This window comes from Mus caroli, unplaced genomic scaffold, assembly GCF_978045245.1.
Source record: "Mus caroli unplaced genomic scaffold, Mus_caroli_1 scaffold_20, whole genome shotgun sequence".
NCBI lineage: Eukaryota > Metazoa > Chordata > Mammalia > Rodentia > Muridae > Mus > Mus caroli.
Genome location: NW_028227275.1, coordinates 36069914 through 36076427, shown reverse-complemented (window position 1 = coordinate 36076427; position 6514 = coordinate 36069914).

The window sequence follows — 6514 nt, the reverse complement described above, 5'->3', positions numbered from 1 at the left end:
CAAACCTACCACACAGACTCTTAAAGGATTTGTACTTTGTTCTTACCCTTCCCTAGCTGAACTGGGTTAGCTCCAAGTTCACAGGTACCTTGGACTGTGACTATACAAGTCGATGATGCCATTAGAGACATAATTGAGGTAACGGGAGGTCATACAGGTAGGCATTAATTCAGTGTTAGAGGCCTGATAAGGAGACTCAGACGCAACAGCCAGCGACAATGGGCTTGCGAAAGATGGGAGGACGCAATGAGAAAGCAGCTACTTGCAAACCAAGAACAACCCTACAGGAGACAAAAGCTCTCCACCCATCCAGGCGCTCTTGCCAGCTGCATCTTCTTGTCTGTGTTTGCAGGCAGTTGGATATCTCAGGAGGATTTTCTGATTTTCAGGATCATAGGTTAGAATGGAGGTGAGAGACTTTGGACTTTATCAAATGTGTCCCCACATTCAATTCTCTCCTCTCCTTTTGTAGAACTAGCCCCATGCCCACATTTACCAAGTGTTGCTGCTGAAGGCTTCACACCTTATCCAGCCTCTTCCAGGTTGGCAGAAGTTACAGAATTGTGTGGAATTAAGAACCACTGTTTTGTTTTTTGTTTTTTTTTGTTTGTAAAGATTTTAAAATTTATTTTATGTATGTGAGTTTACTGTCGTTCTCTTCAGACACACCAGAAAAGGGCATCAGATCCCATGACCCATGGTTGTGAGCCACCATGTGGTTGCTGGGAATTAAACTCAGGACCCTCTGGAAGAGCAGTCAGTGCTCTTAACCGCTGAGCCATCTCTCCAGCCCTAAGAACCACTCTTAATTCATCCCCTTCTTTCACCTCACCTAAGGAGGTCTCTGATGCAACCAGATGCTGAGTAGCTCTTCCCAGCCAGTTGGAGTAGTCCCTCTTGGAAGCAGAAGAGAGACTCCTTAAAGACTTCCAAAGTAGGGCCGGGCGGTGGTGGCACACGCCCTAATCCCAGCTCTTGGGAGGCAGAGGTAGGCGGATTTCTGAGTTCAAGGCCAGCCTGGTCTACAAAGTGAGTTCCAGGACAGCCAGGGCTATACAAAGAAACCCTGTCTCGAAAAACAAAAACAAAAACAAAAACAAAAAAGACTTCCAAAGTAAATGAAATGTAGAAGGCTCATAAAGTAAGCAAACCTCAGAAGTCCCGGGAGCTTCTGAAATTTACAGGCGCCACACCCCACCCCATCCCATACCACACCACACCACCCCCAGGGTATAAGCTGTAACAATTGCCAGGGGAAAAAACTCCTGCTAGCCTAGATGCCTGCAAGCTGTGTACACCTCTCCAGAGATAATTTGTGAACCATCATTTCCGATAAGATGGAGCTGCTCCAGTTAGTGACCCTCACCCATACTCCTGTAACCTCCACACATTCGAGTTCATTGAGCTAGGCTCAGGTGGCATCATTTCTTTGGTCTGTCATCGGTGCTCCCTCTCAGGTAGGCAGAAGTTTGTTGACACCTGTGGGGTTCATGGTTGGATGCCAGGAGAGGAGGAGGATCGACGTGGTAGGAGGGAGTGGGAGGTTAAAGGAGACACACAGGTCTACAGACAAACATATGCAGGCAGGCTGGTGAAGGCGAAAAGCTAAGACCTCTGACCCCAGGGTCCTGTTTATACAGAATCACACAAAAGTGGCACTCTGCCAATAGTAGTTATGTAACAGATTGCATCGCTGTTTATTTTCTGAGTCTCCAGACATCTGGTGTCTCAGCCATTTTGTGCTGATTCACACTGCCACCATGCCCAGTGTTAGCTGACTCAGACAGACACCCTTATTGGTGCTAGGTTGCCAAAACATAAGCTAGCCCTTTATGTCCTTTTGTTTTTAACATCTCCCAAGGAAAATTCATACACCAGGCAATCTCCATCTTTCACCAAGACATGTCTAGGGGCCATTTTTCTCAGCAATTAAATCAGTTAACCTCTTTATCTGTGTGGCCTCTCAATTCCGGATCACATTCTTTTTTTTTTTTCCCAAGTCATTCTCATGGTGAGTTTTGACTTCAGAAACAGCTCCTTTACCGTTGTTTTGTTGTTGTTTGTTTGTTTGTTTGTTTACTAGATCTTGCTTAAGAACCAGAGCACGTCCCTATATTTAACTGATCCTGACTATTTAAGAAGTCCAATTTGCATTTGTTAAGTAAAAGCTGGCTCAGGAGGATGAAGATGAGTGAACAGGCCTGCTTTATAGTTTGGCCAAAGGATGTCTCTGCTCTTGCCATATCTGGTCAAAAACTGTGTCCACAGAACCAAAGATGCACCTTTGACTCCGACTGTTCACTTTTCTCACTTTTCTAGCTCACCTGTTGACAGAAGGGGAAACTAGCAATAGCTGTGACTGCAACTAAAGCAATCCTGTAAAATATCAAATTCTTGCCCTACCTCCATTTTTTGCCCTTCCTACACATCACATTTTGGGGAGATTTCTATGGCAACTCTGGTATCAATTTGATGCCCTCCATGGGCTCATACAGCACATAAAGAGTCCTCTTCAGCTGAGTTGAGGATGTACCTCAGTTAGCAGAGTGTCTGCTTAACTTGCTCAGGGCCCCGGGTTCAAACCTCAGGTTCACCTGTACAAACTAGATGTGGTGACATACATCTGGAATCCCAGAATTTGGGAGGTGGAAGCAGGGGGATCAGGCTCAATGTTTTCAGCAACATAGTGAGTTTAAGATCAGCCTGAATACATGAGACCCAGTGTCAGAGATGGAGGGAAGGAGGGGGGAGGGAGGGAGGGAGGGAAGGAAGGAAGGAGGGAGAGAAAGAGAAAAAGTGAGAGATAGAAAAAATGATAGACAGGAGAAGAGAGAGACAAAGAGGGTGAATGTTCTTTACCAAAGCAACAATCACTGGTCCCCTTTTATAAAAACTACCTGTTGGGGATGTTGAAATGGCTGCAAAAGGTACTTGCAACCATGCCTGGGTTTGATTTTCCAGAAGCCACACAGTGGAAGGGAAGAACTGAATCTGGCAAATACTTCTCTGGAATTACTTTATGCCCTGTGAATACACACACACACACACACACACACTCACTCATATGAATAAATGTAGAAAATAAAAAATTATTTATTGGTGTATCAATCCCCTATTGTACTACATCATAGATCCCTAAACGGGGTGTAAATAGTGTTAAGTCTTCATGTGACTCCAGGTGCCTAGTACTTAGTATAAATAAATGCACAAACTGAGTTTTATATAAACCTCTGGCTGAGTTAATGTTATGACCTTAGGCATTTATTGAGTAGGACGCTGTAAAAGTTCTTCATTCCTTTCATTTATTATTCAGAGCATTGCTAATAATTTACTTTACTTAAAAAAAGAAAAGAAAAGAAAAGAAAAGAAAAGAAAAGAAAAGAAAAGAAAAACAAAACCAGGGTCCAGGTCCAGAGCTGTGCTAGACCTCTGCGTTATATTCTTAGCCTTTGATCCTTTGAGACTGGGTCTAGCTAATAGCTAAGATCAGCTTTGACTGCACATTATATCCAGTCTGACCCATACCTACTGACTGCTGGGATTCTAGATATAAGACACTATATCCAATTTGAACGTTTTAAATTTTTCTGTGGACACTGATTTAAGAAATAAATGCTGATATGTTTTTAAAATATTGATTTTGTTGTTCAACTTTAAAATGTCAATTTTCAACTAAATTAAAACTACAAGACTGTCTTTATCTCAGAGGGTAAGCTATTATGCGTTAAAACATTTAATTTTTAACAGAAAGCCCCATTACATAGTTATAAATGCAACAAACAGACTGCACACACAAATATGATACAAGAAATATTTAGAGATGAATTTCAGAATCCCAGTTGTTACTGTAAGTATGTTGGCTGCCACTTTCTGGGGTCTAAGAGGTAAAAGTTCTTATCGTAACTCCCATGGAAATAGAGAGTCATCAGACGGTTACCAGAATTTATGCAGAATGTTTCTCGGTGACATGGTTTTCTCCAGCTCAGACACTCACTCTAAAACTCTAAGTCAGCCAAATTTAAACCAAAGACTGATGGGATAGAATATAAAGAATGAGGAAGCATATCTCCTTCAAACAGCCTACCTTTGTACATACACGGCATTTTGTGTGTGTAAAAAAAGTTCAACTGCTTTGCTCTGACAGGTAGCATACATCATTGGAAAGCTTTGAGAATCTTCCTGTGGGTGCTGGGTGGAGTTAGGGAAGGTCTTGAGGGTGCTACAGAAAGCCTTTAAGCTACCTTGGAAAAACTCAGTCACTGATTAAATATTAGATGTCTGGGGGTTTCCACATGACCGCTACCCAGATATGAGAACAGATAGTCTCCGCGTGGAAGCAACACTATGAATAAACTTGAGAAACATGCTGGACACAAACGGTTTAATTTCAAAGAAAAGAGTGGCCTATGGTGTTGGTGGATGGTCAGGGTGATCATTCTGGGGAAACTGAAGCAAGCAGACGTGTGATGTGGCTGCTGGTAGCTGCTACTGTTCTCTCCCTGGCTCTGGGTCCTCATTATGTAGGTAGGTTTATTACACTCACTTGTTTCTGCATACTTGCTTCTCTGATGTTACACATGGCACAAACTTTACTCATAAATAATAGAATTAACTATGAACTGTATAGCATGGCATGTGTATCCATAAACATAGCATGGACTATCTGTCATTTTCCAATAATCAGCTCCTCTCCCGAGAGGTTCTTAATGTGAGGGACAGAATGTGCAAATGGTGACCTCCCTAAACGTGGCTTCCTGATAGGACACCTCAAGCTACATTGGGGGAAAGGGCACTAAAATATAAGTTGTACCAGAATAACCAGATTTTAAGATATTTCCAAAACTGGATCGCTATGTGCAGAATTTTTACTAAGGAATTTCTGACTCAGTTCCCGTAGATTTTATTTTTAGCATTTCATACATGAGTACTGCCCTCACTTCCGTGTCCTCTTAATAACCTCAAGTTCATGTCCTCTTTTTTTCTATAATTATACAAACACACACAGGCATACACACAAACACAGAGACACACAGAAACATACATGCACAACGCTTATGTAGACACACAAACACAGGCACACACACACAATTGTGCACAGACACACACACACACACACACACACACACACACACACAATCTGAATGAGTTCAGTTAATGTTGCTTGTATATATTTGGCATAGGCTTGACCACTAGGGAATGGGTAAACCTATCCAGAGACAGCTTGCCTCTAAAGGAAACTGACCCTCTCTCCCTCAGCAGCCACCTACTGCCTATAGCTCTTCACCTGTGGTGGGGCCTTCTGTGCCCTTCCCTAATCCATGTTGGGATGTTTACTGGTGTGGTCCTGTTCAGGTGACCATATTGTTGGGGGTTCATGGGTGTGACATCCCTGTCATGCCCAGAAGACACTATTTCACAGCAGTCCTCCCAGTCTTCTGACTCATTCAAGCTTTCCATTGTCTCTTCCTGTGTGTGCCTTGGCTGAGTGTTGCGATCTAGGTGCCCCATTGGGGGATGGACACTCCATAGTCACCTATTTTGTGCACTTAGAGCAGTTGTGATTCTCTGTAATGGTCCCTGCTGAAAATAAATAAATAAATAAAAGGAACTCATTTAATGAAGGATGTGAGGTGGACTTACCTACGGGTACAGAGATTAGTTTTAGAATGTAGTTAGGAATTGTGTTGATCTAGTCAAGTGGCAGTAGTAGATGCTCTTATAAGATCAGTGGCCACACTAGCACCGGGTAGTTGGCCAGGCTTTTAGTACCAGGAATAATCTCCCTCTGGCTGAGTGGGCCTTAAGTCTGATTGCAGAGATTTAAAATCCATTTTTAGAACGGGGTTATTTGTTTTCTTGAAGTTTTGTTTTTGTGAATTCTCTATATATTTTCAATCTTAATCCTCTCCTGGATGCATTGCTGGCAACAATTCTCTCCCTCTCTATGGGCTCCTTCTTGGCTCAGTTAATTCTTTCCTTTCCTGAACAGAAACTTTCTGTTTCATTGGGTCCTCCTTTTCAACTGCTGGTATGAATTTCTGGGCAAATGGAGTCCTATTGAGAAAGTCCTCATCTTGTACAGTATTCCTTAGACTGCCTTCCACCATTTCAGAGTTTGGGATTTAACATCATCCACCACAATCAAGTTAGCTTTCCCAGAGATATAAGGGTGGTTCAACATACTCAAGTCGATAAGTGAAATAAATCATAGAAGTGGATTTAAAGGCAAAAATCACACAATCCTCTCAATGCATACAGAAAAGGCCCATGACAAAATCCAACATACCTTCATGATAAACATCCTAGAGGAATTTTTGGCTCTAGAGGGAACATATCTCAATGTAATAAAGGCCCTGGTAAGCCCATAGCAAACAACATCTTCAATGGAGAAAAACTTGAAACAGTCTTATTAAAATTAGGAATGAGAGAAGACTGTTCCTCACATTAACCTCCAGAACTATCTTCTTTCCCAGTGTAGTGCTTGAAGCCCTAGCTAGAGCAATAAGATAAGAAA